The sequence below is a fragment of the Notamacropus eugenii genome, chromosome 5, assembly GCF_028372415.1.
Source record: "Notamacropus eugenii isolate mMacEug1 chromosome 5, mMacEug1.pri_v2, whole genome shotgun sequence".
Taxonomy (NCBI): Eukaryota; Metazoa; Chordata; class Mammalia; order Diprotodontia; family Macropodidae; genus Notamacropus; species Notamacropus eugenii.
This window is the reverse complement of record NC_092876.1, coordinates 144,167,375-144,192,926: the sequence shown is the minus strand read 5'-3', so window position 1 is coordinate 144,192,926 and position 25,552 is coordinate 144,167,375. Positions and strand designations below refer to the sequence as shown.

Below are 25,552 nucleotides of genomic sequence, written 5' to 3'. Positions count from 1 at the left end.
CAGTATTTAGGCAGTTGGAGACAACGTACATACATGCATACATACATACACATACACAAGGTGAGTTGATTATGAAGGGATGATAACCAAAAAATAAAATTAAGGGGTGAGAGAGGAATATGTTGGGAGGAGAAAGGAAGAAATAGAATGAGGTAAATTATCTCACAAAAGAGGCAAGAAAAAGCTTTTACAATGGAGGAGAAGAGGAGGGAGGTGAAAGACAATGAGTGAACCTTACTCTTATTGGATTTGTCTTAAGGAAGGAATAACATACACACTCAATTGGGTATGAAAATCTATCTTACCCTACAGGAAAGTAGGGGGGAAGGAGATAAGCAGGGGGTGGGGAATTTGATACAAGGGAGGGCAAATGGGAGGAGGGGGTAATCAGAAGGAAACACTTTGAGGAGGGACAGGGTCAAAGAAGAGAATAGAATAAATGGGGGGTAGGATAGGATGGAGGGAAATATAGTTAGTCTTTCATAACATGAATATTATGGAAGTGTTTTGCAAGTGCATTTACACTACACATGTATAACCTATATTGAATTACTTGCCTTCTCAATGGGGTGGGTGGGGAGGGAAGAAGGGAGAGAATTTGGAACTCAAAGTTTTAAAAGTGAATGTTAAAAATTGTTGTTACATACAACGGGGAAACAGACATACAGGCAATGGGGTATAGAAATCTATCTTGCCCTACAAGAAAACAACGGGAAAGGGGATAAGAGAAGAGAGTGTGTGTGATAAAAAGGAGGGCAGATTGGGGCAAGGGGTATAATCAGAATGCACACAATCTTGGGTGGAGAGAGGGGAGAGATGACAAGAAAATTTGGAACTCAAAATCTAGTGGAAGTGAATGTTGAAAACGAAAAATGTATTAATTAATAAGCACCTAAAAAGAAAAAAGAAAAGAAAACTAAGGCCAGAGTGGGGAAGTGACTTCAGATACCCTAGTCAGAGTCAGGACTCAAACCTAACTTGCAAATCCAAAGTTCATTCTGTTCTTCCATACTGCTTCTTTTACCTATTAGAGTTACAAAGAATCTCTCTGGTGGGATGTGAGATACACAGAGTACAGTAGAGCAATGTGAGGGACTAGTATTCATGTACCCAACATTCTCTTGTTCTATGTCTAGGCAAGGATTGGCCTTAGGTCTTCTGTAGCCACCTTGCACCATTGGGTTCTAGTGGGCCTGTCATCAACCAAAAGCTCCAAATTGTTTTCTACCATGACCTGCAGCAAAGTCAGGCTTTCCCTACCCTTTTGTTATTGTTCCAGTGTTTCAGTCACATCCAATTCCTCATGACCTCATTTGGGGGTTTTCTTGGCAAAGATAGTTTTACCATTTCTTTCTCTAGCTTATTTTACAGATGAAGAAACTGAGTTAAGCAAGGTTAAATGACTTGCCCAGGGCCATACAGCTAGTGAGTATCTGAAGCCACATTTGAATTCAGATCTTCTTGACTCTAGGCCTGGCACACTATCCACTATCCCTTCTAGCTATCTACCCTGAACTCATAAAAATGATTTTGGGAACTTAAATAAAGGACTTAGTCTTCGACCTTGTGAAGTTTCCTTTACTAGGTTTTAGAACATTGATCCAGCCTGTCAAAGTCCTTTCATAACTTGATTTTGGCATTTATCACCTTCACTGTGCCCGAGATACTTCATATCACCTGAAGTTTTGGTAAGTATTTTGAATATAGTATCTTTATCTAAACCATTGTTCCTCTTGGTACTAACTTTCTGACTCTGTAAAACCAAGGAGGTAGACTAAATGATTTCCAAGGCCTCTTCCATGTCTAAATCCTATAATATTGCTTCTGGTTTTTGAACCAGAAGCATTGCACTGTAGGTCAGAGGCAGAGCCTGTGGCACTTAACCAAGGATTTTTCTTTTAGGTTTACAGAGAATTGTTAACTAACACTAGTTAGATGTAGTTCTTCAAACAGCTCCATATTCCCTTAATCAGAATCCCATATGGTCAGTTTTGAGTGTCTTATCCATGGTGGGGCAGGGATTTCACAGAAGACAATAGAAGAGGGCCAGAGGAGAGGGCTGGTGGATGAGGGGTGGGGTTGCACAGCTGTGGTGGAGGAGCAAGAAGAGGTCTCCACCTATAGTTATGAATGAGGAAAATGGAGCTGAAAGAAGAATTCTTCCCCCAAAGAGGGAGGCAGTATGTAGCTATAGATTTGAAAGAGTAGAAGGAAACAAAAAAAGGACAATATTGTTTCTCTCACCAAGTTTTCTTTAAATACATTATTCTCTCCATGACTTTCTGGAAAATAAAAAAAAAGCACACGGAATGTTTTACACATATGGTTTGGCTCTTTATTATCTTTAAACATTTTGAAAACACAAAATATTTTTCTGCATCTCTTTGTAGTTACCATTTAGGTGGTAGCTGTTGACTCACTGATTTCCTGTTGGATTTTTTCTTTACTCTCTTTAGAAACAATGTTGGATTTGGAAAACTGTAGCCAATCCAAAAAAATAAGACTTATAATATTTTATTTGTATCATGCAAAACCAATTTTTAACATTTACTTTTTAAAAAAAAATTTAGTTCCAAATTCTCTCTTCTGCCCCTCCTCCTTTTTTGAGAAGGCAAGCAATTTGATATTAATTAAACATGTGCAGTTATATAAAACATGTTTCCATATTAGCCATACTGCAAAAGAAAACAGATTATAAAAACCAAGAATAAAAAAGTTCAAAAAGTAGGCTTTCATCTGCTCTCAGACTCCATCAGTCATCATGAGTCCTTCAAAAGTGTCTTAGATCACTGTCTTGCTGAGCAGGACTAAATCATTCAAGGTTTATCAGCATACAGTATGTCTGTCACTATGTACAGCGTTCTCCTGGTTCTGCTCACTTCACTTTGCATCAGTTCATATAAGTTTTTCCAGGTTCTTCTGAGACATCTTGCTTGTTGTTTCTTATAGCACAATGGTATTCCATCACAGTCATATACCACAACTTGTTCAGCCATTCTCCAATTGATGGGCATCCCCCCAATTTCCATTTACCACCACAAAAAGAACTGCTATAAACATTTTTTATGCTTAAGTCCCTTTCCTTTTTTTTTAAAATCTCTTTTGGGATACAGATCTAATAGTGGTGTTGCTGGGCCAAAGGTTATGCACAGCTTTGTAGGCCTTTGGGCATAGCCCTAAGTTGATCTCCAGAATGACTGGATCCACCAACAGTGCATTAGTGTCCCAATTTTCCCATATCCCTTCCAACATTTGTCATTATTCTTTTCTGTCATATTAGCCAATCTGATAGGTGTGAGGTGGCAGCTCAGAGTTCTTTTAATTTGTATTTCTCTAATCAATAGTGATTTAGAGCATTTTTTCTATAGATAGCTATATAGATCTACAGAGATTTTATACAGCTATCTATATAGGTAGCCACATGGACAACTCTCTCTAAGGGTATATTATAGAGAGCTTTGATTTCTTCTTCTGAAAAATACTTGATCATATTTTTGCTCATTTATCAATCGGGGAATGACTCATTCTCATATATTTGACTCAGTTCTCTATATGTTTGAAAACAGACCTTTATCAGAGAAACTTGCTGTAGGATTCTCTCACTCTCTCCCCTCCCGGTTTCCTACTTTCCTTCTCATCTTAGCTGCATTGGTTGGTTTGTGCAAAACATTTTAATTAATGTAATCAAAATTAGACATTTTACATCTCATAATGATCACTCGCTCTTGTTTGGTCATCAATTTCTCTATTATTCTCTGTTAACAGCTAAAATATTTCATCCTCCTCTGATTTGCTTATATCATCTTTTATGTCTAAATCTTGGTTTATGGTGTGAGCTGCTGATTTGTGCCTAGTATCTGCCAAATTGCTTTAAAATTCTGCCAGAAATTTTTGTCAGATTGTGAGTTCTTGTGACTTACATATTTTTTTTAAAGTTATATTATGTTAAAGACTTGGGAGTACCAATAAGCCATTTCCTTACCCTGTATTATAAAGTTTGGTGGCTACCATGAGCTGTGAGCTTGAGAACGTTTTAATGTGGTTTGAGAGTTCTAAGAAAATTTGGTCATGTGTCCTGAAGGATGACATGCCCCTAGCGCCACAGGAGAGCTCTAAAGACCTTGCCTGTTCAGATGGCATGCCACTGCACTTCTCAGACTCAGCTGCCAATCTGTGACCTGGAGGCAGTATGTTAATATCAGCGTCTTGATGTGTTGATATATTGAAATAGCGCTGATCTTGGGCTTAGAAGACCTTAGCTCTAGTCCTGGCTCTATTTACTGACTTTGTGAGGTAGATAGAGTCTTTTAAGATCTCTGAGATTAGTTTCCTCATCTGCAAAATGGGACTAACTCCCCACCTCACCCAGTTATTGTTGAGAGAAGCACTTTGTAAGCCTTATCTTCAAGCATTTGAAGGACTGTCAAAGGAAGAAGGATTTGATTTGCTCTGCCTGGCCCCAGAAGACAAAACAAGGAGTAATGGGTGCAAATTACCAAAGGACAGAGTCAGCTCTGATGTGAGAGAAAACTTCCTAATAATTGGATCTGCCCAGTAGTGGAATGTGCTGTCTCTCTGGAGGTTTTCTAGATTAGATGAACACCTGTCAGGAATGTGGAAGAGTGTATTCCTGCTCAGGTTGGGCTAAATGGTCCCTTCCAACTCAGAGGTTCCATGAGTTAAAAATGCTACTTTGCATGTGTAGGCAGAAGTACAATTCCACTTCCCAGAAGCATGAAGAATCTCTCTCACCACCTTGCCATATGCTCCCTTCCCATTCTCCACATCAGAGCAGGCCCAGAAAGCTAAAACAGCCGCTTGTGAGATCCACCTCAGGGCATTTAAGCAAATGGTGATGAAGTACATAGGCCAGGCCACCTCTCCATTGTGTCTTCACATTCAGGACTGTTTGTTTTCATTTTTAAAAACTCCGGCAAAACAAGAAAATGAAATAGAAACATATTGTTCTGAAAATTTTAGTTATCTGGCAAAATAAGGATTAGCAAAATGTTTGGGGAGGTAGAAGCAAGATGGTTCAGTAGCAGAAAGAATTATAGCAAGTTACAACTCCTTACCCCACCCCCCTAAAAAAAAATGGATAATAAACTCAAACAGATCTAGTAAATGAATGAACCTGAATCCTGATGGGAAAATCAATTAAAAAGTGAGTCGCTTTTCCAGCTCAGTTTGACAGAGGGAAAGAGACAGAGAAGTTTACAAACAATTAGAGAGAGGGTCTGGTCAGAAGCTACCACATGGACCACTATAATACAGGCAGAGGCTGTGCACAGGGCAATGAAAGGTCCCAGGCCCAAATCACACAGATGCATGGCTAGGTACATAACTGGTCACTGTGATAGGTACAGGTGCCAACTGATAGCTTTGTTGCCCACTATCCAGTTGCAGATCAGAGATTGAGGCTGGACTGAGGAGAGTACCTAAGCCCAGGCGTAAGAAGCAGTCTCAGGTCTAGGCTGAATATCAAGAGAGGAGTGAGTTCAGAAGCAAGCAGCAACAGCATGGCTCAGATCCTACAGGTGGAGCAGAGTCTCAGTTCTAGCTTCTAGCCTAGTTTCAAGCCTCCAGAGGAATAACTAGGGCAGGAATTCCAGACCAAAGAAAAACTTATAATTCTTTCACTCAGAATCATTAGAAATTTTGAGTTGTCTTATGGAGAGTAAGTCTAGCAGCAGTCTATACTTACTTAAGACTCAAACCCAGATTAGGAACCTGTAGAGGTCAGACCAGAGGGTTAGCAACCAGACTTTGTTTTGGAGCAGACCACTTCAGAAGCACTGAAAGATTGCAGGTTCCCAGCCTGAGCTATCCCTGAGATCCTGGCACAACTCAATATCCCAAGAAAGAAGTAACGGTACCAGTACATACCTTCCCTTCAGAAGTGCACATGGCCTGGCTGTAACACAAAGTTCAGTAAGGAAATAGGCTAGAAGAATTAAGAAACAAAAAAGAGTTCCACCATAAATAGTTATTATAGTGACAGAGACAATGAAGTAATAACCCCACAACAGACTGGTTCTGAAACATCTATGTGAACATCCTCAAAGTAAAACATCCTGGGCACAAATTGAAGAATTCCTGGAAGAGAGGAAGCAAGGTTTTTTTCTTTTAAAGAGTTAAATGTTTTTTGTTTTCAGCAATGAAATGATTACGCTAGAGTTAAAAATTGAAAAAGAAATTAGTCATGGTAGAAAGAATTAGAAAGGGAATGAATAGTTTGGCACAAGAGGTATAAAACCTTACTCAAGCCACAAACTCCCTGAAAATTAGAATGGATCCAAAAGAAGCGATACCTAATGGGGCATGAGGTGGTCCTTAGCTCTGTGACTCCAATCTCTATTCTTCCACTCCAGTAGAAGGTAATCAGCTATTTGAAGGCAAGGACTTCTTGGCCTGTGGATACAAAAGCAAAATTGTTCATTCACATTCATTAATCATGTAGGTGTTTAACAAGTGCTTGTTGAATTAAATATGCTAATTTATTCCTATTCTTATACTAAATGTGCAAAATACCTACTGTGTACCTATCAGAGGCAGTCTGGAGGAATAGTTAAGTTAGAGTCCTATCCTGAAATTTGCAAGCTATGTGACTCTGGATAAGTCATTTGACTTAATATGTATCCCCAGTCCTGCACTGCATCAGTGTTTTGGTTTCATAACATGTTGTGTGGAACTATCTCAAAGAAGTCAGAGTCACACCACCTCTAATCCAAATATAGGCATTTATTGAGATTGACAATAAGATGAACCAGCAACTTCAGAGAAAGCAAGATAGATTTTTATAGGGCAAACATACAGTTGCCTAACGGAAATTACGAATGTTAAAAAAGCAAGAGGGGTTTGTTAAGGGATTAGGTAATAGGGGAGGGGTCCTAGCCACAGTGGAACAGTGCACAAGATTACCCACAATGCATATGGAAAAATCCATTTGGGCAGGTACGTATGCATGATAATGATATTATGATAAGCAACACAGTTCCTCTTCCTTTCTTCCCTTCTTTCCTCCTTCTCTTTCTCTGTTCTTTCCCTCCCTCTTCTTCCTCTACCCACAGAAGGAATCATACCCTTACCTGTGGGTGCTCTCTGCCCAAAGATATACATTTGGGTCACTGAAACTCAAAAGATAATTTGGGGTTTATGGGTTAGATTTATTTTTTAAGGACCATTCCTTAAACCCAAATCATTTTAGCTCTCATTGATTTGCCAATGAGTGCGTCCCAGCCGAAGCCCCAACTGGTCTTTGTTTGGGCTCTGAATGTAAATATTTTTGGTTTTGGTCAGAAACCCTGAGGGTCTTCCCCTTCCAGAGTGATTTTTTTTTTTTTTGTCTAGCCAAAAGAGGCCTTTCTTTACCTCATTTCTTACCTAGCCTTAATCACTGAATGGGCATTGCCTTAGTCAAACCAAGACCTGGAAAAAGACCTTAGCTTAAAAAGGCCAAGTCTCTCCCTCTATCTAGGGCCATCTCCAGTTATCCTGATCTATATCTTCCCACTGGGCTCAGATGGCTCCAGAGCAAAAAATGAGGCTGCTGACTTTGCACAGCCCTCCCTCACTTAAATCCAAGTCTCTTGTATGTCGTGGCATCACCTCCATGATGTCATGGTCCTCTTCAAAAATGAAGGACAAACAACTGTCATCAAGAGGAAGAATAAAGAAAAGAAAGAACTACTGCTTGGGGATGGTCTGAGATGATAAGATCAGAGGAAAGAAAGCTGAACTATTCAATTTCTACTTTGTCTTCTCTATCAAGAATTATTTTCTGACAACAAAAAGTGAATAGGAAACTGAAATTCAAGATAAATGAGAAGATGACACAAGAGCACCTACCTCTGTTCTATGACTTTGAGTTGCTTGGTCAAGAAGAATGACATCCCAGGATTCAGAGAGGACCTATAGGTGAGACTGCTGAATTGCTTCTTTTGATCAGTGAGGAAGAGTAGGGAATGGGAGAGTGAGGGAGATCTGTAAACATCATTATAATTTCCAAAAAGGGGATGCAGATTGATTCTGCAAAATACATACTAGTGAATTTACTTGACACACTCTACTTTCTCATGAGACAGTAAATATCTTGATACTATAAATATTCAAGTAGAAGTTGGATGAGCACTTGGCAGATTACACTAGTTCAGGTTCTTACTGCCAGCTGCCTAGCAACAATAACTTATAGATCTTCCTACTTTTACTTTCTTCCCTCCAATCCAATCTTCATATTACATGTAGGCAAGTGGTACAGTCAATGTAGTATTGGAAATGGGATCAGGGGTCAAAGGATTTGAATAGGTAGTTTTCAAGGGAAGAAATCAATGTCATCAACAGTCATACAAAAATGCTGTAAATCACTAATAATTAGAGAAATGCAAATTAAAACAACTCTGAGCTATCACCTCATACCCACCAGATTAACTAAGATGACAGGAAAAGGAAAACAACAAATGCTGGAGAGGTTGTGGGAAAATAGGTGCACTAATGCTGCACTGGTTAGAGTTGTGAATTCATCTAACCATTCTGGAGACCAATTTGGAACTGTGCCCAAAGAGCTATAAAACTGTGCAAAGTCTTTGGCCCAACACTACCACTCCTATACCTATACCTAAAGAACTTAAAGGAAAAGCAGAAATAAAATAAATAAACATCAACCAAAATCTTTATGGAAGCTCTTTTTTGTGGTGGCAAAGAACTGCAAACTGAGAGGATGTCCATCAGTTGGGGAATTCATGTGGTATATGAATGTGATGGAATATTATTGTGCTGTAAGAAATGATGAAATGGATTGTCTCAGAAAAGCTGCAGAAGGCTTACATGAATTCATATAAAATGAAGTGAGCAGAACCGGGAAAACAATGTACACAGTAACAGCAATATTGTAAAGATAATCAACTGTGAAAGACTGAGTAACTCTGGGTAACTCTAACACAACATCCAACACAATTCCAAAGGACTCAAGATGAAAAATGCTATCTACCTGTAGACAGAGAACTCATGGATTCAAAGTAGAGAGTAAAGCATATATAGTTTCTTATTTTTCTTGCTTGGGTTTTTTTTTTTAATATGGTTAATGCAGAAATGTTTTCCATGACTTCATATGTATAATGAGTGTTGCATTTCTTGCCTTTTCAATGGTAGAGGAGGGTGTAGAATGTGGGAGAGAATTTAGAGTGAAAACATTTTTTAAAAAAGAAAATGAGATCAGGAAGACCTCAATTCCAATCCTGCTGAGACACTTACTAGACATGCAATCTTGGACAAACTGCTCTTAACCTCTTTCTGCCTCAGTTTCACGTAGGAAATGAGGATAATGATAGCACCTACTTTACACTGTTATTTTGAGGATCCCAAAACACAACATAAGCAAAGCACTTTGCAATCCATAAAGCACTATGTAAGTGCTAGCTATTTATTGGTATTGTCATCACTATCCTGCCATCAGCATAAACTTTCTTACTCACATTTCTGGTCACATTTCTCTGCTCCAGGATCTTCATAGTCTTCTGTTGATCACTCAAGGCCCTCCACTAGCTTTACAATCTTCTCACATACTCTCACTCTAAACCAGATCTCCCTGGCCCCTGAATCCCCAGAGTCTTCATTCCTTCATGGTGCTGCTCAGGTTGTTCTGGATACCTGGATTATCTTCCTCCATGTTTAGTTTCTGAACTTTTAATAATAATAATAATAATAGTAACAATTCTAACAATGATAACCTCTGCCTGGCTTTCTGAAACATAAGCAATTATTCTGAAATATATGTCTACTTTGGTCATGTTGTCATGTTCTGAGCCAGACAGTCTTCTACCTCATAGCTACAGAAGACAATATAAAAGGAATTGGAACTGGGGGGAACCTTAGATATCACCTAAGCTAGCCCCATCATTTCCAAGTAAGGAAATGAAGACTCAGAGAGTGACTTGTCTAAAGTCACACAGCTAACAGGTAGCACAGTTGGAATGTTTGAACCTCAGGTGTCCCAACAATAAATGCTGCGCTCCTTCTACTGCCCAAGCTGCTCTCTCCCTTGGACTCTGGATTAAAAAAATACAACATAATGAAATCGGTAATTACCTTACTGCTAATTTAAACTTCAATTTAAAAGTCTTAGTAAATTAGAAGCATCTTGAGGATCACAGCCTAATCATCTTCACATCCCCTCCCATTTTCCCTTCATCCTCCCTTCCCAAAACAAGCCATACGTACTTAGCACAAAGTTACAACATCAAATTTTATAGACATTTTGGATTTCAAGAAAACTAAGTATGCTTTTATAGAGCTTTGAAAAAGGAAAACTTTTATGTATCAATTTTTGGCCCAGAAAATGTAATATATACTCAGTGAGATTAGGTAAAATTGAACAGTACACCTCTCTGTTGCTATCATATTCTCCTGTAATCTAAAGGGATTATGTAGACTGTGAAGTACTTTTACTTTAGGTTCAGATCTTAAGATACAATGACAGGCACTAAAACAGGCACTAAATAACAGGCAATTAAGTTTTATTACTACAAATAGTGTAAGTTAGCAAGTATATACATATAAAGAGTAGATAATAGTTAAGACAGAATAGAAAAAGAGAAAGTATATATCACCAGCCAAGTCTGAGCTCCAACACTTTGGCACAACTGGGGAGGGGGAGCAGTCAGCAAAGGTCCTGCCTGGGAGAGCAGAAGCAGGCATACCCACTTCTGCCGGAAAGACCTCCAAAAGTCCTTCTCCTTAATCCCTTTATACATGTAACTTCAGGGAAAAGAGGACCTTTAGCACAAAGAAGGAACTCTGGTCAAAAGTTCCAACTGTTGACTTTGACGTATGTGCTCAAGGACTGGCCAAGTCCTTGAACACAGATACCTCCTACCAGAAGGAGTTTTATGACTTAAGATAAGGGTCCCTTTGCCCTGGCTGCATGCTTCATTAATTCTGCTGCTTCCCCTGGTACTCCCAGTTAAGCATATCAACTTTAAGTTACATTTCTTAGGTTATGTGATGGTCATGCAAGGGGCTAGGGAAAAGCTTCCTCAGTTTCCCCACACCTCCCTTATAAGTAACTTGTCTAAGGTCACATAGCTAGCAAGTGTCTCAGGCTAGATTTGAATTAGCTAGATTTGAATTGACTCTTCCTTGGAGTCTACCAGCTACCTCTGGGGTGTGCTTGTGGTAATATATTCATATTTATACAAGGCTTATAACAATTCTATAGCAGAAATAGTGGGAGTGACATGCTTTGTGAAATTCCAGGTGTTCTGTGTTGGCTAAGTTTCTTATAATAGGGTCAAGAATCAATTTAAATTCATATTTAGTCAAGATCATTTGTGCCAGTTTTTCAGTTCATGTAGTTACAGAATGGGTCAACTAGATGGCTCAATGGATAGAGCACCAGGCCTAGAGACAGGAAGACCTGAGTTCAAATTTGTCCTCACACACTTACTAGATGTATGATCCTGGGCAATTCTTTTAATCCTTTTTGCCTTACTTTCCTCATCAGTAAAATGAACGGGAGAAGGAAATGGCAAACTGCTTCACTATCTCTACCAAGAAAACCCTAACTGGGGTCATAAAGAGTTGAGCATGACTGAAAACAACAGAACAACAAATTTCCACAGAATCCCAAAGCTACCAAGAATGGCCACCAGGGACAATCACCACTAAGCACACTGAGTGTGCTAACCGGCAGTTAGAACCCACACATATCCTGTCATCTAGATTCCCTTCCTGCCTCCTACATGTATGCAACTATTATAGTAGAGACTGAAATCCCATGTGAATCAGAAATGAGGTACGTAATTTTTCAACAACATATATTGAAAAGTATTGTAACACATGACTCATGTGAAAACATGTTTATTATGAATATATATGTAGAGCCTATATTAGATGGCATACCTTTTGGGAGAGGGGAGAAGGAAGGGAGGTGGAGAAAAGGTAAAACTCAAAAGGTTGTGGAAGTAAATGTTGAAAACTAAATATAAATAAAATTTTAAAATATTTAAAGAAAAAAATGTATTGTAACATAGTATTTAGAAGATGTCCTTGGTATACAAGATACTCTGTGAACAATTTCTTTAGGTTAAATCTGTAGCCTTTGTTTCTTAAATTGTCAAAAGCCAGAAACATTTGTGTTGCTTGGTCCAAGACAATGCCAGTTATGAATACTCTCTTGAAGTGGTTATCCATTCTTTATCTCTCAGGATAACAGGCTGAGTCAATATGAATCAAAGTGACATTACAGGGTTGAACGACGGCCTCCTTTTAACACTTAATGCTATTGCATTGCAGTTATTTTTTGCATACTGAGACCCTCTTAATCAAATAAACATGAGAGTGGAACAAGGTTACCACTACAGACCCTTACTAGCAGACAAAAGTGCCCAGGCAGGCTTCCTAAGTTTGGCCTATAGAGCAAGTCAGCTGCCAGCTGTATTGCAAGTTACTGCCCCAGGATGGGGAAGTTCTCCTTCATGTATGCAGACATCTTAGACTGAAAATGAGGCAGAGAGCCAGTCTATCCATCCCTACCACCTGGCTTCCTGAGATTTAAAGACCATGCAGAGTTGGCCCCAAGAAAGTTGAGCCAGCATAAGGCAGCTTTGGTGGAGGTAGAACATTTTTCTGACATGCAAGGATCTAGCCTGGCCTTAGGTTATTGCTGTTCTAGAAGATGCCAGTATCTGAACAAGAATGGGTAGTAGACAGTAGCCTAATCAATCACAAAGCCAGCTGTTGGGAGAGCTGAATTTTCCTGACTGCCAGGCCAGTGTTTTTTCTACTCTATCATACCTCCTAAGGACACAAGGCTAGTTTCATCACTGAAATGGGTTTTTAGATTTTTCTCTAAGCCTGAATGTCCCTAAACTAAAAGAGATGTAGGATTCACCTACTGGAACTATCTGAGTCCTTCAGGACTCACTAGGCTACCATAACTTGATCAGAGCACAAGGCTTTTGAGTGAACAATTTGTATAATAAAGTATTTAATCAAAACTCAAATTAGAGCTCGGCAAACTAGAGCTGAGGTGGGTCTTTGGGAATAATGACTATAGCAGGAAACCCTGACCTCAAGGCAGGACTAATGGATAATATATTAATGAGAAATGATGTGGGTCACTCAAACTTTGTCTAAGACATTTCTGTCTCCCTCATATGGTTTGACAATTCATCCTATAATCTTTTAAAGGGTAACAAACAACAATATTGTAAGGACTGGTAGAACTGCTCTTTAAAAACCATTTGTGAATGCACAGGGCCTCCTTACATCTAGTAAAGCAAGTCTGCATCCAGCTGATGGTGATTAAGAAAGGCCAAAGGGTATATAAGAATTTTGGGATTCATAGAAAGGGCAGAAACTAGTTTTGGTCATTGAAAAAAATGAAGTTTTACACACTCTGTATGGAGCCTAATCCTGCTAAACTGCTGGCAGATATTGCAGAATAGAATTATAGATGGATCAAGTGATATCTGATTAGGTTTCAGAAACATGGCTTTTGTGGGATCAGTCAACCAACTAAGCACTTACTATGTGCCCACGGACTATGACAGGTGCTGAGGACATAAATACAAAGAATAAAACAATCAACGCTTACTCACAATGAGCTTACATTTTTTTATTGGAGGAGACAAGTACATATAAAAACAGATACAGCATAAATATCAAGTTGATTGACACAAATATGTTGTTGTATTCATCCTTCATTGCCGAAGATCATGCCATCAGAGAAATGATGACATAACTTGTAGTTGACTTTGATTTGAGTGAGGGAGGGTTGTACAAGATCACCAGCCTCACTTCTCCTGCAGAGCCATTGGAGTACAGTGGTCAGATATTCATCATGATGACTGGAGATGGTTGGTTTGATCATATCTAAGAATTCTTCCCACTCCAAAAGTACATGTAGTGATCACAAAATATACCGCAGACTCACAATTCTAAGAAATGAGGAAATTGTCTACTAAGAGGAAAAAACCACTGCATTTAGAATCTGAATGCCTACATTTGAATCCTGATTGTGCCACATGATACTTCTTTGATCTTCAAAAAATCATGTAAGGTTTTCAGCCTCAGTTTCTCCACCTGTTAAATGTGGGTAAACTCTTCCTCATTTGAACTCATTAGTGTTCTTACCCATTCATTGGTGTTCAATCATTCAAAACAACAAAACACCATGGAGGTAATTGGCCTCCACGGACAAAATGTAAGCTCCTTGAGGGTAGGACCTATTCATATTGTCTTTTTATTCCCCAGTGCCCAGTACAGTGCCGACATACAGTAGGCACTAAATAAATGCTTTCTGTATTATATCACTTGTTACTGTTATCACCTTTATTATAAGCAGCATGACAAAATAGCCAGACAGCCAACTTCAAAGTCAGTGTGGGAAACAAGGAAGTTCTGTTTCCACAGTCACGTCGCAACATAGGTCAGGTAAAGGTCAGAAACCATGCAGGCTCCATGAGCTGTTCTCAAACAGCAAAAGCCTATCAGAGAGGAGAACATAAAGTCACATGGCCAGGAGACAGTGTCACAGGAGATCCAAAGTTCGAAAAACAGTATAAAAAGCTCCATTTTTCTGAATGTGTTGCAGACTTCCTATAACCTTACTGGGGAAGCTACCATTCATTCAAGGGGAATGGACGTAAAGATTAATGTTTCCTGATTTCACAACAGGAATCGTTCTTTGTTTAAGGTGAGCATGTTCCCCACAGCTGGGGACTTGTCACAGTCAGCAAGCCCAGGGTTCTGGTCCCATTTATGATATATATGGGCTGTATGACCCTGGGAAAGTCATTTAAACTCAGTGGCCCAAACAATTTGCTGAAATGATGAGTTGCACAAAGGGTAACTATTGTGCTTTATCAGAGGAAATTTGTATATTGTGAGTTTCCTACATCACTGAAATCATGGTTCTAGTATTTTAAAAATTCCTACTATTGTGAAAGCAAGCAGACATGTTCCAGCTATCCTCAAGTGGTCCTTAAGTTATTACCTCTCATATTAGTTACATGGCCTTTAGTTAAAAAGAAGTTTAAAACATCAAACTTTTTGGAAGAGTTGTCCAAGACCCCATGGCTTTGATTCACTAAATCTTTTAGTCCAAATTCACATCCACCAAACTCCTCCCTCCCACCATGAGCTCTCATGTGAACTTCAAAGTTTTCCTGGTGACCTGAGCTTTGCTTTGGAAGAGGAAGCACTCAGATGAGTACTGTGGCTCAGGGATTATAATTCAGGAACTACCCACCAGGAAAGCTTGCCTCTGATTTTAGGTCTTCTCAGCTGTGATGGCAGCTGAATTTCATAACTTGTTATTCCAGCTGTGGCTGAGTTCACTGAGTTCACAAAGTCATTATCTTTGAAGCCTAAGTTTTAGATTTCATGGTGCTTCTCTTCACGACACATCATAGTATGTTTTCCACCGTAACTTAAAGAGGGAGCTATTCCCTTTCTTCAGAGCAATATATATATATATTTGCCTCTTCTCTAAAGTAGTTCATTGGTCATCATGAAAATCTGACAAGGAGAGAACCAATCTTAGGTTCTTCTAGAAGGTAGGATAGAGCAAGAAAAATTGGAACTTCTTGTTAGCCATGAATACTCTCATCAAAGATTAGGTGGGCCATAGGGTGAAATGAAGGGTTTTTTAGGGAGTTTTTGGTTTTTACCCATACATCTAAGGGTCTGGGTTCACTATTGCCTTTCCACGTCCATTTCCAAAAATAATCACCTTGTTAGATTACAAACCTGTCTGTTACTGTTGTAGGTCATGTCATAATTTATTTACCCTCTCCCTGCTTCCACCATGAGTCTGATTTGCTCATAGCTCCTCCTAGCTATAGCTATGTAATATAGTTAGCAGAAGTGCTGGTCTAACCTTTCCACTACAGTATCTAACAAGAGATTTCCCTGCGCATATAAAGATAAAATGCTCATACAGTTAAGAGCTGGAAGAAACCTTAGAGGTTATCTACTCTGGCCCCCTCATTTTACAGCTGAGGATGCTGAGGACAAAAGAGATTGTGACCTGCCCAAGGTCATAGTTAGGAAGTAGCACAAGCAGAACTTGAACCCAGGTCCTCAGACTCCCAAGTGCTTTCCACTGTTCCATGCTGCCTTCACTTCTTGGAGCTTGTGAAATTCACAGTGAGACATGTACTTCCAGTTGCCATTCCCTTGTGATTAATTTATCTGCATTGGTTTACCCCCTACTCACCTACCCAGAGACTGCTTGCCTTAGCCCCACACTATAATCAGGAGCACATATTGTCAGGGTGATTAACCATCCTTGGATCTGATTTTTGGCCACGGAATAGTTTTTTAATTGTCCTTTTTGACAAACATTTATGAAGTGTCTAGTGCATGCAAGGCCCAATGCTTGCTTCTGAACCTATAAAGCCAAAAATAATGTCTGTCCTCAAGGAACATAGGGTCTTCTTATGGGGAGAGGAAGGGAAAGAAATGACACTTACACAGAGAAATAAATAAAAACTACATGCAAGATAAATTCAAAATAACTTCAGAAGTGTAGGCAGAACATACTCTGTCGACAGTATGAATCTGTGAAGGTAAGAAAAAGAACTGACATATAGAGTATTTGAAGGTTGACAAAGCACTCTTCCTCTATCTTCATTTGACCCACGACCAAATAAGCTGTCCTCACCCAGGAAAGAGTAGGCTGGTAAGGAAGAGGAAAAAATCAGCCTAAAAATGAATCTTTGATGATGGGTTCCTTCTCAGAGACCTTAATGAACAGGTCTCTTTGGGAATGGTGTTGCCAAATTCTTACCCTCCAACCCACCATCATGTTTTCTAAAGGTCTTATGTCAACATCCATGTGGACATACAGGCCAGGAAACTGACAAGCCAACTTTGTGAATGGTGAAGAGCAATCTATACGGTTGGAGGAAAATAATTCTGGGGAAAAGAGGTCCAAATTCATCAGAAAGAGTGTGTGAGTCACTTCTATATTCAGCCAGATTTTACTACAGAACAAAATCCGAACAGGCTGTGGCTGATATTTACAGAAGTGATTTCAACACCAAGGAGTGTGAAAGCACTACAAAAGAAAATAAGATATTGTGGACATTCTCTGTTCCCATGGCTTCCCTCCTCTTTTAGGATGCCAGGGAACTGGGACACTCCTGACCTGACAACCAGGAATGGAAGTCCTTTCTGAAGACCTAGAAAGAGATTGGAGGGAATACCAAGATCTCTTAGGTACTGTAAACTAGTGACATCACAACTCAAAATGAAACAAAGGCCACCAAGCCATACACAAGGATCCCTGCAGGTTGTAAACTTAGAAAATTACATATTAACATCTACACTTTATTGCACTTTATTTTCTTAATACTTCTCAATTACATTTTAATGACTTGGGTTGCACTTGGGAGCATTGTGGGCAGCTTTACAAACTGCATATTTTACACCTCTGCTGTAAACCATCCATTCTTCCTGTTAGGTCACGGATTCAGTAAAACCCTAGAGACTTTTCTTGAGATTATCTTTACTAGGAAAAACGTATCAGGCAGTTAATCACCCTCAGATGGAAGCAAAAGATACTATGCCCAGTATTCTGTGACACACTCAACAGCATAGTCTGGTTTATAGCATAACAAAACAAGCTGACAGCAACTCTTCAGGCTAACACTAGAGGGTCTAAGTGACATGAATTATTAAGTTTGAGTGCTTTTCCTCACCACCTTTACTTGTAAATTTTCCAGGCTGCCCCTTAGTAAGTCAGCACTTCCACTGGCCTTGTTTATGCCCAAGTGCCCTGAACTACATTTAAGTCTAGCCATGGATCTGTCCAACTATAAGCATTTAAACTTCCCTCCATTTTCTCTGATTTTGACAGATGTGTCCGTTCAGGCTCCAGGACCTGTCCCAAGTATTTTATCCTGTAGTGATCACAGCATTTTGGCCAGGGAGAAAAAATTGAAGTGGTTTAATCACCAATGTTTAATAAACAAAGGATGGGGGGAGGGTGGGAGAGGAGTAGAAGACAAGTGTTGTGTACATTGCTCCTGTTGAGGAAAATTAAGGCCATATGCTTATAGTCAGTCCTGGTTGGCAAGTCTGTTAAGATACAATCACCTGCTTTTTAGTTGGATTTCTTGCAAAGCTGTGGTCCCTTCTCTCCTCTAGAGGATATTTCAAATCTTGCTTTATACCCATTTTCCACCAGGAAAAACTGAAACAATGCATCCTTCTGTATGCTCAGATCTGTCATGGCGAAGACCCAAAATCTAAATGCCTGTCTTGAGTTTAGGGTGATTGAGGGAGTCAGAAGTACATGTACTGAGCTCTCCACAAAGAACTTTCTCTACAGATTTTATTATGTTTATGTACTCTCTCATAAGCATGATGCCTAAAAATATTTTTGTTTTCTCCTTTTCTCTGGTAAAAGTTTTTCTCCAAAACATTCCAGGAAGTGTTTTTTTATCTGATCTCTCTGACAAGTGGATCTGTGTCATGGATCAAGGGAATGATGAAGGGAAGACAACAGAGCTCAGTACTTGGAACACTCCTCAGAAATGCACAGACAATGGAGGTTCTGGAAATGAGAAGGACTGCAGTTCATGAGCTCAAACATATGAAAAACACGGTTCTCTCTCTCTTTTTAAACAAGTTCACAAACCAAATGGCTTGCTTTAAGAACACCTTTTTTTCCTCCTCTAATTTTTAAGCTAATGAAGCAGCTTCCTAGAGCCAACATCACTATCTTAAATAAAATGACACCTCATAATCTGGCAGTGTGCATTGCTCCCATCATCCTTTGGCCACCATCTTCTGCCAGTCCTGAGATGGAGAATAAATTTACTGAAAAGATACCTCGAGTTTAATTCTTCCCAACCATCTCAGGACTCTCCCAACGTTTTAAATCTGAGCACCAATTTTTAAAGATTTGGCATGTGTGTGTGTGTATAGTCACTTAGAAGTTGTAATTTATTCAGACATAATTGAATCTGGAGTTTCTTCCATCCCAGCTGTCAACAGGAAGGTTGTGAAGATCAAATAGTAATAGTAGTGTGGTCATTTCTCCCCTTCAAATTCGGGGTGGGGTAGAACAGCACCTGAACAGTGGATAGAAAAGATTATTATGTCATCTTTCAACACTCATCACTGTGCTTGGTGCTGGAGATTCCAGGCTTAAAAACAAAGAAGTTCTTGCCCTCAAGGAACTTACATTCTATAAAGGAAGACATGTATAACCTAAGTACATGCAAAACACAGTAGTATGGTCATTTGGAGGGGGCAGAGCAACTAGTAGCTGGGGAATCAGGAAAGGCCTCCTGCAGGATGTGGCTGGCCCTTGAGCTGAGCTTCCAAAGGTTGTTATCAAACCCCACAGCCATTTCTAGATGTTATCCTAGCTATGCGTAAGCTGAGACATAGTCCAAGGGCATACTAAGGAAGCATCATACATACATACAGTCGTCCATAATGGGGGCCAGAGACAGATAGATAGTATCCACAGATACATATATACAATGAGAGCAAGCGAGCCCACAATGGGTGCCAGCCTACAGATACATACATACAGAGAACCCACAATGGGGCCAGAGCCAGATATAGATATACACACATATGCATATATAGACACATATCTACATACATACAAGGGCAGAGCCCATAATGAGAAGCAAGGCCAGATACAGAGATAGACACACACACACATACCCCCTCTTTGTGGCCAGCCAGGTAAGAAAGATTGCCTTTAATTGTTTCCACTTCCTTTACCCAAACTACAGATGTTATTCCTTCACAGGTTTGTGATAATTCATTCTCTCTGGTACTAAGGTAAATTAAAATGACTTTTATCTTCTTGGTATTATACAAATAAGAAATCAATTCATTCCCATCTTCCTAAAGGTATACTGATGTCATCTTAATTTATAATTTATAGGTGAAGACACTAAGGCATTAAGACTGGATCTTAGGAAAGTCTAATTTCATAGTTTTAAGTCCAAGGATTAAAAATGAATCTTGTTTCTACTCCACACTCAACCTACTGCTGAGAAACTTGTGAATCTTCTTTTCTCTTTTGTATTTTTGTAGGCATATGTCAAAAACGGTACAGACTACGAAAATGCCATCTCCTTTTTCCTTTTTGTTACAAGTCTCTACTTGTAGAGCCCATCATTGAAAACTGTGGTAGGGTATTTGGGGAAGAAATCACTTCCGCCTTAAGAGAGATTTCAGTCAGCTGTGAGACAATGCCTCAAGTGTCACTGCATTGTTTGTACCCTAAAAATACACCTTGTATCTGCCAGCTGCTCTACCATCATGGAGGATTGCAAGCTGCTGAAAGTGTCCTGGACCTAAGACTTTCAAAGGGGCCAAAGACTAAACTAAAGGGTGAGGGAAACTAGGCTGGGATTAGGGGAAGCCCAGACTACCAACATTTTTCACAAGGCCTTTAATTCATTCACCAGCTATGTATGAGAACCTGCTATACTCCTAGTGAGGTGCTGTTCAGGAGTATACAAGAAAAGTATAAGACACGACCCTTCCCTAGAGAAGTTAATAATGGCAGGGACTGTTTATCATTTCTTTTGGCAAAGGGGAAGTAGGCAGGCAACATGATATGTCAGGAAAAGCACAGAATTTCGAGTCTAGAGACCTAGCTTTTTCTTAGTCTTAGATATGACATTGATTTGCTCTATGACCTTGGATGATTCATTCTCTCTACACCTAAAGTTTCATCAGTAAAATAAAATGTCTTAATGAGATTATCTCCAAGGTCCTTAAGGTAAAACTACAGAATAGTTTTCCCTACACTCCCCAGTTACCATTTCCCCATAAAAAACTTGGCTGGGCAGATTTACCTGTTAGCATCTCCTTGAACAGGCTGGGATGATACAGGCAGTGCCTAGGCACTTTTGACCTGTAAGTTAACCAAATTTTAATTCTTTGACAGGTATGTCTGGCTTCCAAATGAATGCCTCTTCCTACGACAGCTTGATGAGTTGAATGATCAGGTAGATGCTCCTTGCAGTGACCTGGTAAAGAAGCTGCGTCAGGTCAGCTGTAGCATGGGGTCTGTCTTAACACTGAGTGACTTGTGATTTGGACCAACCTAAATCAGAAGGCATTTTAAGTCTGAGTGATTTTGACTTCAACCAGTCTAAAAATGCAAAAATGCTGCTGAAGCTCTTCTAAATCCAAGCCATTGAGCATGGGATTGAAGTGGGTTATTCCACTAGTTATTCCAGTTTGTCACCAGGTTCTTTTGTTACCATCGGGTTCTTCTGTGAGCTCCCAAGATAGTGCTTTTCCCCAGATTTCTGAACACTCTTTATTCCCACAGAAATCTCTTCACCAGTTGATTGCACTTTTTCAACCCTAAGGAAACTGGGAGAAGTCTCTTCTGACTTCTGCAGTCCTTTTTCTGGCATATTCAACCCTTCCCCAGGATCGGGCAGCAGCCATCCACTTTGTATTAAAGAAGACAGTGTAGAGTAGTCTTCTCAAATGCAGCCCTTAACTCTTCAGCCTAGCACATGGTTAAGAAATGGAGTGGCCACTTTGAAAAACTGGTCCCTCAAAAAGAAGATGAAGACCCCTAGACAAGAGAGAAAGAAAGGAAATTCCATAAAAGGAGACTTGGAGCAGCCAACACGTTCTTCTGAAGTCTCAGATGTCAGTGTGCTCCAAGAGAGACAGGTGAATGAACCCCTGAGAACCACCCACCTAGTCAGTGCTATAGAAACAGAAGATCTATGTAATCCCTGAGTCTGCAAGGATGCTGAGGACCACAGTACTTCATTAATCAGTTCAGCAGATGTCACACTTAAACTCCATATAAAGCCAACCAAGAAAGTGGAGGATGGCAGCCAATGTTCCCCTGGTGCTCAAGCCCACTAAGCTGCTATTTGACACTAGGGAGCATAATGATCCCAGGCCCCAGATGGGTATCTACAGACTGCAGTAGCTTGTAGTGGTGGGATGGGACACAGAATCAGACATTTAACTAAAGTAGACTGTGACACTCACTGGAATGGCTGGTTTAGATTCCTTAATCAGAAACTTGGTGTAGGTTGCCTAAGGACAATCACAGTTTACTTTTAGCATAATAAAAGAATTTTCTCTGAGAGTCATTAAAGTCCTATGTGGGGAGGGCGAAGGAATGTTTTTTTCCCTAGGAATTCTAAAACTGAGTCACTGGGGTGTTTGTGTAGTTCTTTTAGAATCAGAGATGAGTCCCTGTTTATGTATATTCTTAGATGGTAACAGCTAAGGTCTCTGGCCATTATTTTTGACAACTACGTCACAGTATCTCTAGCTAAAAGGAACTCTGTATCTAGTCCTCTTTATAGATGAGTCAGAGATCCAAGGAGATTAAGTGAATAATAAAATAGCAGAACCAGGTTTAGAACCAACACCCTCCCTCTGAAAGGGAAAAAAAAATTATATAAATTACTTCCCCCTACAAGTATACAAAAGTTCAATGTAAAGAGATTTACTATGAAAATATTTTTAAAATATTACTTTCCATTTGAGTAAGATGTTTTACTTATTTTTACTATTGCTGCTCTCATCCTCTTGGTCACTTTCACTGTTTTCTTATGGAAAGCATGATTCTGGGCTGCACTCAGGTTTTGTGCAAGTTAGATTAAGAGGAGGAAAGTATCTTGACAATTCAAAGACCCCAAAAAGTCACAGGAGAGTGTGAGGAGAAAGGCTGGTACAGATCAGCGATTCCCATAGGTTCTACGTAGGTCAGGGTATCAAAGAGGGGAACTCCTATCTTCTGTGGCCTTGTGGACATCTCCTTTCCAGCAGAGCACTTTGTTTATATCTCTCACGGCATTCATCCCATCCTACTTTGTACTAGTGACTCCTTATGCACTTCTCTTCTCCCTGTGTCTGAACTGTCAATTCCTCAAGAACAGGAGTGGGGTCTTTAAACAAACATCCATCAGGCACTCACCTATGTGCAAGGCACTACCCTTGCTGAGAACCCAGGGATGAATATTTGGTTTGATCAAATGGATATCTTGTCCTTTGTAATTCACTGGAAAATAATCCTGCCTTGGTGGTCACATTAAGAAAACATTGGGTACTAGAGTTGATTTGAAAACTGACTTTCAAGTTCTTTTAGCCCCAATATTTGCTGGAAAATACTTTAAGGAGAACAACATCAAATTTAAAGCATTACTGATTTTAGATAATGTCCCAGGTCATCCACATAGACTTAGATCATTCTATGAGAATGTGAGCATGAAGATTCTTGGAGCCACGGATAAAGCTCTCTGCATCTACCATTGCATGTATGAAGACTGAAGGAAAAGACAGTTTAATCTAGACTGCTAAAATATTTTAAACGACAATAACAATGTTTTATTATAACACCAATGTAGGCTTATCTTTAGGTATGATATTCAGTATTTTAAAATTTTTTTATAATTTTGTTTTTCATAACTATTAGTTGGTAGTAAACTTGGATCAAACCCCAAGTCCATGTTCTTTCCATGTCATTGGTCCTCAATGAACAACAAAATCCTATGCTGACAGTGGCAATTTCGTGTCATATCACATCTTGGATATATAGCTAACATCACTGGGAGAAAAAAGTTTACCACCTCAATCCTTCTTGTCCCCAGATATGAAAGTCAATGCAACTAAAGGGAATGGGAGGGGAAAGTGAAAATGTACGAGGCAAGGCTTTAGCTCTTTTCCTTTTAGAGTTGGTGGGAGTTGATGAGGTGGGAGAGTGGCAGAGACAGGGAAATGTTAACTATCCTGATTTGGGGATTATTTTTCCTACTGGATGTTTTCTTCCAACTTTTGCACATCATTTTCTTTGAGCTTCTGGTTTACCACAAATCTCATTCCATTCAGTAGGATTATGTTACCTGCTGGTTTGCCTATTTTTCCTTAAGCATATCCAGCTCTTACTATCTGCCTTCTGCTTGAGTTCACTTATTCAGTCAACCACATTAACCAGAGGCTGTATTTGAGTCTTCCCCAGGGTTATTTTCCCTAGCTCTTTTATTCTACTGTGTCTTACACTCATGGATTTTCTCACTTAGATAGGCCTGGCTGGTTTATATCAATGACATGGACGTAAGCCTAAACCATCTTATCAAATGGAAGATGACACAAAGCTGGGAGCAAGAGACTAATACAATGAATGGCAAAGGAATATTCAAAAAGATTTATCTAAGCTGGAATGATGACTAGAACAAGAATTAACTGAACAGGAATTAATATAAAGCCCTACCTTTAATAGAAATAGTCAATATCCAAAAGGCTGCAAGAAAGTAGACACACTAAAACACTCTTGTTGGAGGTGAGAATTGGTACAATTCTGAAATCAATTTGTAATTATGAGAGTGTACCACTCCCTGTAAATCAATTGCCCAACCTCCCTTCGCACTGAGGGATCGCATCTTCAAAGCTTAGCTGTATTCTGCCCAGTCATTATGTTCTTCAGATACCTGAACACTGCTATCTGACCTGCTGAAGCACTCTTAATGAAAACTGAGTCTTGCCCAGGCAGACGTAATTAGGAATTACTTACTACTATATGAATCAGGAAATATTCAGAAACAAGTTAGCAACATGGCTTGAATATTCTCTAAATATTTTGTTCATAGAAGAAAGATATGGTGGAGATTATGGCTCCTGAAGATCAAGAGGATAGAGGAACGATAGGTGCATTGCTTCACTTTGAAATCCTAAAGAACCACTGTCAACTTGGAAGCAGTCTTTTCTCGCTTCCTTACAAGAAGGGATTAAGATGTTCTTTGTTTAAACTGACTCTCTGTACCTGATCTATTCCTAATTTTTCTTTGAAAAAAGTTGATTTACGAATAAGGTTACACATACAGCTAAACTTTAAATAAAACTTTATTATGTAAAACTGCATTAATGATATGCCTCCTAAGACTTTTTTGCAACTCCAAGTTGACTGGAGTGAAAAATAACTGCTGATAAAGTGTTAGGCAGTAGAAATTTTTCAACACATAAAAATTATTCAATTAGTATGTGCTAAAGTCAGGAGTGTTCTCTCAATTTAAATTTGCCCCATTGCTGTGTTCATTCTATACTGAACACTTAGAGATATATGTATATATGTAGAGAGAAAGCATAACACAATGTGTGTGTGTGTATATACACACATGTATATATGTACATAAACCTAGTCCAAATAAATTATTACAAAACTCCAAATAAATGGTTTCAATTACTGAGAATTTTACTATACTGAGAAATGTAAAACTGATGACAGTTAACAAATATTTATGAGTCTAATTTTGCCAACAAAAAAGCGATATATATAATAATATTCTACTTAACTGTAAGTATAATGTGTTAGGTGAAAGAGACCTTATTTTCATGTATCTAGCATTGGAAAAAATGATTTTATAACCTCTTAACTTTTACTCAGACCTATAACAGTCCTAAAATCTTACGTGTCTGTTAGTCCATAGGCCAGATCAAGCATGTCATTCTCCTCATCAGTAATTGCTTCTAACTTTTCAAATACGTGGTCTTCAAAGACAAGGTGACAGGTGGAACAAGCCAATGTTCCTTCATA

The 25,552-nt window shown here is 39.2% G+C and overlaps 1 long non-coding RNA gene across 2 annotated transcripts; it reads right to left on the bottom strand.

The window, feature by feature from the left end:
• Nucleotides 1-2,310: 2,310 nt before the first annotated feature.
• Nucleotides 2,311-25,552, bottom strand: LOC140505303 (uncharacterized). 2 transcript variants are annotated; one of them, XR_011967442.1, is made up of 4 exons: nucleotides 25,428-25,552; nucleotides 7,849-21,571; nucleotides 6,312-6,411; nucleotides 2,311-6,096 (listed from the first exon to the last, which is right to left on the bottom strand). It is a non-coding gene; the product is annotated as an uncharacterized lncRNA (long non-coding RNA). The 2 variants fall into 2 exon arrangements; XR_011967441.1 differs by having other exon boundaries at nucleotides 2,311-6,411; nucleotides 7,849-19,079; nucleotides 20,835-21,571.